Genomic DNA, 13626 nt, shown 5'->3' with positions numbered 1-13626 from the left:
AGCAGCTTTTTGAACTTTCCCTATGCAAGACAACCGCCATTTGCAACCGCCACCAGCATTTAACATGTTACCCAAGTAGCAGAAGGATTATATATATATATTTTTTTTTTAATTACATTTTCACCCCAAACAAGGCACAGTGCTATTTTGATCTAGGTGGCTACTATTAAGGACATAAGTTGCAGGAATACTATCTAGGGAGTTGAACAGCAAGATATCAGTACAGTTGGGGAAGCAGGAACCCAGAAGGGAGTTCTAAAGTCTAGCAGTTCTGGGGAAGAAACTATTAGAGTAGAAGACTTTCTTACATCTAGGGATCTCTACTGTGAAGGGGTGGGACTTTGCTGCTTGCCGGGTTTGTCAGGGAGTATTTACATCAAGGGAGCACAAGCGCTTGTAGTTCATCGGATCATCCACCATTAAAATACTTGTAAAACAGGCAAAAGGATGCAACATTTTGTCAATGAGACAGAGATTGAAGTTTAGATGACAGTTCAGGACTTAACAGGTTGGCAACTCTCTTTTGAACCTTGTCTAGGAGTGAGAGACTAGTAGCAGTAGCAGATGCACCAGCCCAAATGTGACAACAATACTTGATACATGGGCGAATGGTGGCCTTGTAGAGGTGCAGGATACTTTCAAACGTAAGCTGCTTTTTAGCACGGTAGGTGGCCTCAGTATCAAGCAAGGTGCAGTCCACGCTGTCATGACTCAACTTGACCATTGAAACACAGTTGATGAGATGTTTTTCAGTAGTTTAGTCATACATTGACTGGATTATAGTATGATCATTATGTCAAAGATATTGCCGATCAGAGATGTTTGAAGCCCCAAGGCAGAGCAAACTCAGATTGAAAAGATTTTTGTCTCTAATCTTCAATGAAAATTGCATATTTTTTCTGTTTTTTCACCAAATAAGGCAGGATGCCACTTAGACGCAAGGTACCAAAACTACAGGGATACTGTGTAGGGATTTGAGCAGCAAAATGTCTGTTTACATTACACTTAAACTTCTGCATGCAAGGATCTTGATCCTTCCAACCCAACAGTGAGCAGTGATGTGGCATGTGCAACAATCACTGACATTCAACATGTCGTTCAAGTAGCAGAAGATGACTTCAGTATCAAATAGGGCACAATCAACATGTCTATTGATTCAGTGAGAAAAGTTTTTACATCTACTGCAGACATAGTCTGGGTCAACTATCAGCTGCAGTTTCTTAATCCTTCATATGATTAAAGTAGAAACATTTGAATAGTTTTTGATCCCTTTTTATAACTTCTATAAGTATATGTACAGTGTAATCACATTGACACACCAGTTCTCATCAGATCACCAAAGTTAAGCAACAGTGAGCCTGGCTAGTACCAGATGGATGACTATTTGTAAAATCTGGGCGCTGTATTTGCTCTCCGCTTATCTCAGCTTTGTTTCCAGTCATCATTGCCACTAGTGTGTAACAATGTCGACTCTGGAAAAGTGTTTAGAAATTGCTCAACTCTTGCCATAAAAACTTCATGCGCAGGCACCCTTACAGTGGGTATCCATAGTCTGTCAAGACTGGAGAAAGCCACCACCATATATAAAGTGACCTTGTCTGTGAGTGTGCATAATGGTCTCTATCAAACTTCACTGTCAATTATTGGTCAACAGACTTGAAACTTGATATATAGAGCATGCGGACATATGGAACAAATTCACTTTGAGTTTTAGCCAGTAAAAATAGCTGCTAAGGTCAAAAAATTTTTTTAAATTGTAACTTGGCAGGCATGTGCTCCTCTATGCATGTGCAAATATATATTTATATGTTAAAGTCAGTTAATTTTTAAAGTTTTGATATCCATTCATCGTTAGTACAGATTGTAACAAATAATGTTGGAGCACTAAATGTTTTGGTTTTGATTTCATCTGATGGCACCCAAATACATTTACTTTTGAAATCACTACTATATATTAGGTACAATATAATAATCAATAGAGAATCTGCTTTATAATGATAAATACGGAATCTGCATAAATTATATTTAAGCATGTTTTACAACTGGCAACATCGGACAAAATGCTAGTTTAATAATAAATATATTAAGTGTTTTTATTTGCTTTTAGTAAAATTTTAAAAATATATTTATTTTGTTTATTAATGCATGCCAAAATTTAAGCACACATTTTGTTTGTTTGCCAAATTATACATATTTTAACATTTATAATTGACCTTATTTGTATCATTATAATTTTAGGAAGGTAGTTGGGCAATATGATACTTAGTGTCATTTCGTATTCCCCAGCTTTTTCTTTTTTTTTTTTTTTCATTTGAAAATATTTTATGCTAACATGGTTTATTGTTTCCTATAAAAAAAAAAAAGGTAATCAAATACTTATATAATACTAGCCACATATGCCCGGCCTTGCCCAGTCAAAATATTTTCGGGCAGAAGGATTAATCACATACTATTTAAGATATACCGAATATCCGAACTAGTTACGAAAAATGACCACATATTGGATTTAGGGCAGCATAAAACGCATCCATTTTGCTTTATGAAAAAAAATTGGACTCTCTAAGGAGTTTTAGGAATTTAAGGATGCTTTGTTTTGGTGTTAACCTTCGTTTCTGATAAAAAGAAAAATTATTTGAAATCAACGCTTTGAACTCAAAATCAACAGAGATTAGGCCATTCCTGTAATGACCTGTTCCATGTTAATTGTGGTGTAATGCTTGTCTTGTGCAGTTCTAGGAGGTCAATCTTCCCAGACTTTGCCTTTTCTCTTTTATAAAGGATTAGTTTATTGCTGATCGCCTGAGGCGTCTCTGCTGGGGAATGCTGATAAGGCTGCACAGGCATTTTTCCAGGGTCAGAGTGCTCCTCGTATGTGGCGCTGACTTTTAAATCCCATTTTTTTCCAACCCTGGTGTCACATTTCTCGTGGTGGGAGAGAAATAAATACCATCGACACTTCAACAACAATAGGGAGGTGAAAGTGGCTAAGTGGTCAACAACATGGACTGCCAACTTGTTCAAATCCTATTCATTGCATAGGCGCACTTTCACTTAGTAACCTTTATATGGTCCCTCATGTAAGTACCTCATTGTATTGAAACAGAAATCAATAGGAACTTTATTTTAATTTTTTCAATGATTTGTGTGCAAGTCCCCCCCCTCCTTCATAATAAAAATTAAAAAGGTACTCCTGCAGATATTGATCGTAACTCAGCGTTCGCTCTGCTTTCCCTGGAACATGACGTCAACGGTTTGGGTTCTGCTGCTGTCTGACGTCACATAAATTTCTGTTCCAGTTTTAAAACAACTGTAAAGCAGAGCATTCTCTACAAGTTTTACCAGGGTTTTTTTTTTTTTTTTTTTTTTTTTTTTTTTTTTTACAGCTTTTGGAATAAGAACTTCAACCTCTCCATGTTAAGAACGGCTTTCATAATAAACACCCCCAACCTCCCTATGTTAAGAATGGCTTTCGAAATACCCCTAACCTTCTCATATTAAGAACAGCATTACTAATTCCTCAGTTGTGAAAAAAATGGCTGCCAGGATTACTCCATGTTCAATGAGAAACATTTTTTTTATTCTCATCCAAATTGTCGTCTGCTACTTGTATTTGAGTTGAAAATAATCGCGCGGCATTGTAATTGACTCAGCTTTGTTATGTCAGGTAGCAGCAGAACCCGAGCTGTTGACGTCATGTTCCGGAGAAAGCCGAGTGAACACTGAGTTATGTCTGGATCAATATCTGCATGAGTACCATTAAAAATATATAGTTGGGGGTCTATTGTTTAAGCTCATGGTTTGTTTGCATTTTCAGATGTTCAGTCATGCTTAAATTTGAAAAGCATTTAATAATTAATAAATGTGCAGGTGGAATAGACATGTTTATTATTATCATACTAAAGGGTGCTCCTTAAGATTGTATCATAACTCACTTTTATATGATATCTATGCTTTGGTTTCAAAAGAATGCGCTGTTAGAGAGTTTGAAAATCTAACCTTAATCCTAACACCTAAGATTCATATATTGACAAAATAAAAAATGAGAGGCATATAGGGTAGATGTTTTTCCTTGTAGCTATCAAGTCAAAGTAGCACCTACTAAAGTTGTGTTAATCAAAGTTCGTTTCCTTAAGGTTATATTAGGAAATGGAGTCGAAGATAACTTTGTAACTGAGTTTGAATCTCTCGACCAGTAAATTTTTTTTTTTTTTTTTACATGGAGATCACCACTTATTAAGGCCTGGAAGCCACTCGGGGATAAGGGTCATTGCGTATACAGTAATCAATGGGATAGTATCATAGTAATTATCACTTCTTGCACTGATGATTGCAAAAGCATGAAACACTAGTGTCTATAGGTAAAAAAGAAAGATGCTTAATATTTATAATTATAAGCTCCTTATAGATTATTAAAGTTGAATAAAGTAAAAGGCAGTCAACTAATGATATTCAACGTTCACAACTTCCAGTCATTAGAATACTCTGACTGCTTTACTGTTATGCCTGCATTTTGCATTTATAGGTGTTTATTTTCTCTTCATTCTCGGATTAATTGATGCTGGCCCAGGGATAGCGTCCTAGCAAATGGAGTCAAAGGTGGATTTGCAACTGGGTTCAAATCCCTTGACTAGGAGTAATTATCATTTTCTGCATTGATGATTAAAACATTAGTGTTTTTAAGTTATAAAAATGTAAAAATAATCTCTGTATATATACTAGCATTTCATCCCGGCATTGCCCGGGTATTTGGAGGTGTGTGTTGAGAAAAAAAAAAAAAAAGAGTGGTATTTGAAGTCCTGGTTTGCCGCAAGGTTAAGATTAAAACATGAGCCAATAGCCATTACATTGTGCATGCATATTCGTAATGCCATCGATTGGCCTTCACCAGGCCAATTCCATTTTAAAAACTTTCATGCTTTTGCACTGATTTTCCTCAGCTGAAACTCAATATAAAGTTTTGCATGGGTTCAAATACCCTATATATTAAGTTTCATGTCTGTAGATCAAAAACTGACACGAGTTTAGTAGGCAAATTTTTTAAAACAAATATATGCATACATAAATAAATATAGAAAGAGGTTTGTGTTTACTATAACCTTTTTACACAAATATTATGCAAGTATAAATCATGTAGAATGTCTGCATGAATATAATTACACATAATAGATGATCATTCCATGAGAAAATTGAAAAAACTAATAGGGAATTAATTAAAATGAATGTTTCAGAGAATATACAAATTAGCTAGATCTTTTACAGATGAATGCAATTCCATGACCCAGATATAACAAAGTTGTATTTTCTTTTTAAGTAAATAGAAAAAAAGGGTTTTTAATATCAATGCACAAAAAAAAATTAAAGAAGTATAGATATGTGATAAAAATATGCTTATTTAGTTATATTTCATCCTTTATTTATATCAATACTTTTATTTATATAGCTCGATGTGTGTTAAATATAAGTAGAGTATATACAAACAAATGACAAAAATATCTATATTCCAAATTTCAATATGTTGCTGAAAGAAATAACCGGTAAAATGTTCAGTTCTTGACAGCAGCTGTTTCCTAGCGCGGAAACATTCATAATAATTATGTCAGTTTTTTTTTCACCCTGACTCATCAGAAGAATAAGAACTCATTAACTTTAAAGGAAAATAAAAAGAATATGCACAAAAAAAATTAAAATAAAATAAAAAAGAGAAAATAAAAAGAATATTATAAAACACTTTTCAGATTTATGTAATCTTGCCCATATTCCTTTTATTTTCTTAAGTTTTTATTCTTCTGACGAGTCATTGCAGAAACCATTCAAAAATTGATATAATTTTATGAATGTTTCTGCGCTATGAAGCAGGTGCTGTCAAGAATTGAACATTTTAACATGCTGAAAGAAATAAACGGTAAGATGAACATCTTGAAATTTGGAATATAGATATTTTATCATTTGAGTGTGTGTGTGTATATATGTATGTGTGTATATATATATATATATATATATATATATATATATATATATATATATATATATATATAGTGAATAAATGACAAAACTATATTCCAAAATTCATGATGTTGACCATCTTATTATTTATTCCTTAAATTCAGTTGACATTTACAGCAAGCATCTGTTTTGTAGCGCAAAATAATCACTTAATTATTATATCAATCAGTGAATATGTTATTCATTCACTGATCGATATAATAATTAAGTGATTGATAATGTCAAGAATTGTAAATGGCAACTGAATCAAAGGAATAAACTGTAAGATGGTCAACATCATGAATTTTGGAAGATAGTTTTTTGTCATTTATTCAATATATTGCTCTGTAATTACATTAAGCTTCTTAAATAAGGATTAGTATATATTATAAGAAAATATATTTCTACAGAAATATATATATATATATATATATCACACGAAATACACGCTTTTAGGATTGAGTTATGTTTGAAAAAATTGTTTTCATCAGTTTTAAGTTGCAATTAACTAACCAAGTGACCGATCTCTTACTGTCTATCACTCTCTTCCTCTCTCACTGTATTTGTCTTACTATGCACACACACACACACACACACTTATTTTATATGGTCTCTATCATTCTCGCTTCCATATGTTTGTATATTAACAGTAAACAGAATCCTGAACAGAAGCGTGTGCTCTATCCCAACTATCATCAATGCACCTGAGGTAATCTCGTCAGCATTAGACAAAGCCAAACTCTTTGGCAAGAACTTTGCAACCAAGGCCACCAACACCCAATATTTCCTCTTGTATCAGAAAATACGCTATGTGATATACAAATATCTGTACGTGATATTGCCAAGCTAATCAAAAACCTTGATTCTAGTAAAGCAACTAGCCCTGATGGTATTCCAATTATTATAGTACTCAAAAAACTTCAACCATACTTACAAAACTGTTTAAACGTTGTCTTAAAGAGAATTGCTTCCTATCACCCTGGAAAATCTCATCAGTATGCCCTGTATTTAAGAATTCAGGTGATCGCTCATCTCCCTCTCAGTACAAGCCAATAAGTCTTGTGTGCGTCATGAGTAAGTAAGTTACTGGAATCTGTGTTAAATAGAGAAGTAATCAACCATCTCAGCAAAAATAACCTTCTTAGTGACACACAATATGGTTTCCATTCTGCTAGATCTACAGCAGATGTGCTTACAGTTATGTCATAGGATTAGCGAATCTCTCGACGGAGGCAACCTTTCTAGGGCAATTGCTCTTGACATATCGAAAGCCTTTGAGAGGATATGGCATAAAGATTTACTTGACAAGATCTCCAGCTATGGTATAGCTGGAAATGTCTTCTCAATTATTAAATCATTTCTCTTTGATAGGTTCATAAGAGTAGTAGTTGATGGGTAAAAATCAGAAGCTCGCAGTATTAATACTGGAGTCCATCATGGGTCCATCCTGGGCTCAACTCTCTTCCTGATCTACATTAATGATCTTCCAAATCACATCCTTACATCATTTGTAGACATTTATGCTGACGACACTACCATCTCTCTCCTCTGATCTTGAGCACGTGGTACAATGTGGAAAGAAGTGGCTGGTTACTTTTAATGCATCTAAAACCAAGCTATTGTCTTTACATCATCAATGCTCTGATCCCCATCTGGTATCAATTGAAATGAATGGCACTTGTCTTGGGGAGGCCTCGTGTTTTGACAGGCTTCTGGACTTGACCTTTACTCCTGATCTGAAATGCAACACATACATTAAATCTGTTGCTAAGGCTACTGGAAAAATGGTGGGATCCTTCTATCGATCCAGTAGATATCTGACTACTGATGCAATTCTCTATCTATATAAGAGCCAGGTATGTCCAAGGATGGAATACTGTTGCCACATCTGGGCTGGAGCTGCTAGAAAGGACTTGTCCTGCCTTGATAGAGTTCAAAATAGACTTTGTAGCTTCATAGAAGGTGTCCTTTTCTCTTCCCTGCAACCTCTATCTCACAAAAGAAATATTGCGAGTTTCTCTGCTTTATCATTATTTTCATGGCGAGTACTCGACTGAGCTTCAATCTATGGTCCCCCCCCCCCGCCAAACTTTCACAAGAAACACTTATCTAGCTGAAAACACTATCAATAATTCCCACCCCTCTTTATCTGTTCCTAAACCTAAACGTAGATTCCATGAACAAAGCTTCTTTCTTAGAAGTGCATGCCTGTGGAACTGTCTTCCATTTTTCTGCTTTCAAACTGACTACAATCTGATTGTCTTCAAGTCCAACGTAAACAAGTTCTTGATGAGCCGTTCCACTTAACAAATTTACCGAATTTCCATTATTAACGATTACTATATTGTCCAATTTCTACTGTACACTCTTAACCTTATCCTCGAAGGTCACTAGGCCTTGATAAGTAGTGATGCCTGTGTAAAAAAAAAAAATTTAAGAAAAAATAGAGTGAAATATTTCCTCATAAACAAAAGCAAATAACACCATATGTACTTATATTATTTAACCTGTAGCTGAGTGGAAGATATTGCAAGTAGAAATTTACTAATTTCAGATTTTTTCCTGTTATTTCTTATATTTAATTGGCTTTTTTTCTTTTCTTTTTTTTTTGTAATTCAAGTAATTTAACTAAAACCCAAATGAATGGGCATATTTTTTGGTAATTGAATCAAAGGTATTTAATTTTCTGAAACTATTTCCGAGAATTTTAGTTCATGTTTAGTTTTTTTTTTTTTTTTTTTTTTCTCTGAAAAGCATTGCTAGGCGTTTGGAAAAAATCTCAAAAATGTACATTTAAAAGGTAGGAGTGTTATGGTATACCTCAGTTCTTTTCAGTAAAATTTTTTCTAAAGAAAAAGTCTGATATGTAAAGTGTCTTTCGCATTGTAAAACAGGTTTTCATTAACAATTTTTTTAGTCACTTTTTATTTTAATTAAAAATCTCATCTTGAGTGAAAAGCAGTAAATGAAACAAAAACTATTGTGGGAAAATGAAGACTGAGCTTAGGATTGTGAGGAATCGATTAAGTACATTTTTGTGGACGTTTTCCTATTCTTTCTCTTGTCTGTCCCTCTTTCTTGACTTCTCTCTCCCTCATACATGTCTCTCACTCATACATGTTTATCTCTCTCTCTCTTGCATGTCTTTGTCTCTCCGTCTCCTGCCTGTCTCTCTCTCTCTCTCTCTTGCCTGCTGTCTCTCCCTCTCTCTCTCTTGCCTGCTGTCTCTCCCTCACTCTCTCTCTTGCCTGCTGTCTCTCCCTCTCTCTCTCTCTTGCCTGCTGTCTCTCCCTCTCTATCTCTTGCCTGCTGTCTCTCCCTCTCTATCTCTTGCCTGCTGTCTCTCCCTCTCTCTCTTGCCTGCTGTCTCTCCCTCTCTCTCTTGCCTGCTGTCTCTCCCTCTCTCTCTTGCCTGCGGTCTCTCTCTCTCTCTCTTGTCTGCGGTCTCTCTCTCTCTCTCTTGTCTGCGGTCTCTCTCTCTCTCTCTCTTGTCTGCGGTCTCTCTCTCTCTCTCTCTTGTCTGCGGTCTCTCTCTCTCTCTCTTGTCTGCGGTCTCTCTCTCTCTCTCTCTCTTGTCTGCGGTCTCTCTCTCTCTCTCTTGTCTGCGGTCTCTCTCTCTCTCTCTTGTCTGCGGTCTCTCTCTCTCTTGTCTGCGGTCTCTCTCTCTCTCTTGTCTGCGGTCTCTCTCTCTCTCTTGTCTGCGGTCTCTCTCTCTCTCTTGTCTGCGGTCTCTCTCTCTCTCTTGTCTGCGGTCTCTCTCTCTCTCTTGTCTGCGGTTTCTCTCTCTCTCTTGTCTGCGATCTCTCTCTCTCTCTCTTGTCTGCGGTCTCTCTCTCTCTCTTGTCTGCGGTCTCTCTCTCTCTCTTGTCTGCGGTCTCTCTCTCTCTCTTGTCTGCGGTCTCTCTCTCTCTCTTGTCTGCGGTCTCTCTCTCTCTCTTGTCTGCGGTCTCTCTCTCTCTCTTGTCTGCGGTCTCTCTCTCTCTCTTGTCTGCGGTCTCTCTCTCTCTCTTGTCTGCGGTCTCTCTCTCTCTCTTGTCTGCGGTCTCTCTCTCTCTCTCTTGTCTGTGGTCTCTCTCTCTCTCTCTTGTCTGTGGTCTCTCTCTCTCTCTCTCTTGTCTGTGGTCTCTCTCTCTCTCTCTCTTGTCTGTCTCTCTCTCTCTCTTGTCTGTCTCTCTCTCTCTCTTGTCTGTCTCTCTCTCTCTCTCTCTTGTCTGTCTCTCTCTCTCTCTCTCGTCTGTCTCTCTCTCTCTCTCGTCTGTCTGTCTCTCTCTCGTCTGTCTGTCTCTCTCTCGTCTGTCTGTCTCTCTTTCGTCTGTCTGTCTCTCTTTCGTCTGTCTGTCTCTCTCTCTCTCGTCTGTCTGTCTCTCTGTCTCTCTCTCGTCTGTCTGTCTCTCTCTCGTCTGTCTCTCTCTCTCGTCTGTTTGTCTGTCTCTCTCTCGTCTGTCTGTCTCTCTCTCTCGTCTGTCTGTCTCTCTCTCTCTCTCGTCTGTCTGTCTGTCTCTCTCTCTCTCTCGTCTGTCTGTCTGTCTCTCTCTCTCTCTCGTCTCTCTCTCTCTCTCTCGTCTGTCTGTCTCTCTCTCTCTCGTCTGTCTGTCTCTCTCTCTCGTCTGTCTGTCTCTCTCTCTCGTCTGTCTGTCTCTCTCTCTCGTCTGTCTGTCTGTCTCTCTCTCTCGTCTGTCTGTCTCTCTCTCTCTCGTCAGTCTGTCTCTCTTGCTTGTCTGTCTCTCTTGCTTGTTTAACTCTCTCTCTCTTTCGCTTGCCTGTCTGTCTGTCTCTTTCTTGTCTGTCTCTCTTTCGCTTGCTTGCCTGACTGTCTCTTTCTCTCTCTTGCCTGCCTGCTTCTCTCTCTCTCTCCCTCTCCCTCTAATATTTCACTTGCTCTTATAGATTTCTTAAAAATGTTTTCCTTAAACCTGTTCCTCCCCCCAAAGACATCCCCTTAATATTAGAACCTTAAAAAGGGTATACTAAAATTGTTATAAAAAAAAAAAAGGTTATGCTTTTTTCAGTTTTATAAAATTTATGTTCCTTCCTTTGATAACAAAAATCCAAAAGGGACATTTTGCAACCATGGATACTTTTTCATTTTCATTACGATGACTCATCAAAATCGATAGATTTCTGTTTATATGATTTTCTCTTATCTAAATATTGATTAGCACCAATTAGGAGGAAGGGAGCTTAATTTATAACGAGATTTTAGTCCTTTTATGTTTAGCCATCGCATCTCTTTCCACATTCATATTTTTTGCATCCATTACTTCTACACTCCACCCCTATTGTTTCTTACTTGCGTTTTTTTACACTTTCTCCTCCCCCTCTCTGATGTTTGCTACTTCCTCGTCCTCCTCCGATGTTTGCAACTTTCTCCTCGTCCTCCTCCGATGTTTGCAACTTTCTCCTCGTCCTCCTCCGATGTTTGCAACTTTCTCCTCGTTCTCCTCCAATGTTTGCGACTTTCTCCTCCGATGTTTGTGACTTCTTCCGCGTCCTCCTCCGATGTTTGCGACTTCCTCCGCGTCCTCCTCCGGTGTTTGCGACTTCCTCCTCGTCCTCCTCCGGTGTTTGCGACTTCCTCCTCGTCCTCCTCCGATGTTTGCGACTTCCTCCTCGTCCTGCTCCGATGTTTGCGACTTCCTCCTCGTCCTGCTCCGATGTTTGCGACTTCCTCCTCGTCCTGCTCCGATGTTTGCGACTTCCTCCTCGTCCTGCTCCGATGTTTGCGACTTCCTCCTCGTCCTGCTCCGATGTTTGCGACTTCCTCCTCGTCCTGCTCCGATGTTTGCGACTTCCTCCTCGTCCTGCTCCGATGTTTGCGACTTCCTCCTCGTCCTGCTCCGATGTTTGCAACTTCCTCCTCGTCCTGCTCCGATGTTTGCGACTTCCTCCTCGTCCTGCTCCGATGTTTGCGACTTCCTCCTCGTCCTCCTCCGATGTTTGCGACTTCCTCCTCGTCCTCCTCCGATGTTTGCGACTTCCTCCTCGTCCTCCTCCGATGTTTGCGACTTCCTCCGCGTCCTCCTGCGATGTTTGCGACTTCCTCCGCGTCCTCCTGCGATGTTAGCGACTTCCTCCGCGTCCTCCTCTGACTTTCACCTCTTCCCAGCTATGAAGTTGTTTTTGAAAGGAAAGCGTTTCCCAGATGATGCAGCCTTGATTTCTGAAGTCACGTCATAGTTGGAGGACCAACCTGGGGTGTTCTACAAAAACGGTCTCCAGAGCTGCATCAAACTATGGGAGAAATGCATAACTCTGGGTGGTTCCTATGTAGAGAAAGACTAATAACTGTGCCAAGTTTCGTTGCTCTACTGCTATGGGAAGTGGGTGAGGGGCATTACTTATTGCACGCCCCTCGTATATTTGTTTATTGACAATTTTTTCGAATCTATGTGTATAGTAAAACAAACCCTAATTGTTCTTGAGGTTGCAATCAGGCGAGTTGAGAGGAAGGCAGATATTGTGAAGTTGTGAAACTTCTAAGACAAACGCTTTTAGGTTTTCTTGATATTTGGACAGAGGAGTTTAGTTTTGGTCTCTGCTTGGTCAGAGAAACCAAGCGGTCTATTTGCATTCAATTGGAAGTAGACCAAGTATTTGGTTTGAAATAATGTTTATCCTGGTTGCAAACCTGTCATTTAGTAGAAAAACTATTATAACTTTTTTAAATAAAACATTTTAAACTGAAGTTGTTTTGTTTGGGACATCATTGACAATACGACCAGTGTCAAGGCACCGAATTTGAACAAAAACAAGAAGACGATCACAATTTGTGAATGTTTTTTTGAAATTTTAACTTTTTTTTTTAATTTAATTTTACCCAAGTATTTTTATTTTAAATAGCATTTGGAAAATTAAATCTAATCATCATAGTATCGTTTGGTTATCAAATTAAGTAAACCAAATTTACTATTTTAATGTAATATTATTTTTTATTGTTTATAAAATTATTGGCTTCTGAAACTTTGTTTTTAATGCATGAGGATTTTCCAAGAAAGCCAGTTTTAATGATTTTCTATTCGACAGTTTAAATGCTTCAAAATTCCTTTCAAATTTGGAAAGGAAAAAAGTATTATTGTATTAACTAATAACAAAAAAATCAATATTTTGACTTGTTTCTGAAAAAACAACTGCATTATGGTTTCATAAATTTAGCAATTATTTTTATAAGTTTTTTAATACTTTTAGTACTTTACATGATTGGATTTTTTATTGCAATACATAATTGAGTGATCTATATGAATAAAAATGTAATTGTTCATATGTTACGAATAGGTAATCTAAAAAAAAACGAATTTACTGATTGACTTGAAATTTTGCTATAGCATTTTAATCAGATACATGCGTGTTTTTATATATCGTATTCTAATTCTAATTTAATAAATTATTCAGTTTTCTTTGTAAGTGGCCATTTTATTATAAATTATTTAAAACTTCTTTATGGGTGGGCTTCAACGGTAAAATACTAAACTTTCACATAAATAACAAAAAAAAAATGGCTTGATTTGTTGTTTTAACATTTTTGGCGGGTTGAAATGCTCACTTTTTACAACATTAATTTTGTACACTAAAATCAACGCTACTTCATAGTTTATAACATTATTAGCAAAAAAGTAATTTGTTTTTACTACCAAATATAAACTTCAC

The 13626-nt window shown here is 37.2% G+C and overlaps 1 protein-coding gene across 1 annotated transcript in view; it reads left to right on the top strand.

Annotated features, from left to right (window-relative positions):
- LOC145303475 (cerebellar degeneration-related protein 2-like) overlaps positions 1–13626 on the top strand; it is a 180510-nt gene that overhangs the window by 116749 nt on the left and 50135 nt on the right. The window lies entirely within an intron of this gene.

Source organism: Euprymna scolopes, chromosome 19, assembly GCF_053919585.1.
Source record: "Euprymna scolopes isolate OS-2025 chromosome 19, ASM5391958v1, whole genome shotgun sequence".
NCBI lineage: Eukaryota > Metazoa > Mollusca > Cephalopoda > Sepiida > Sepiolidae > Euprymna > Euprymna scolopes.
Note: the sequence above shows the minus strand (reverse complement) of the source record. Positions and strands in the feature narration are given on the sequence as shown.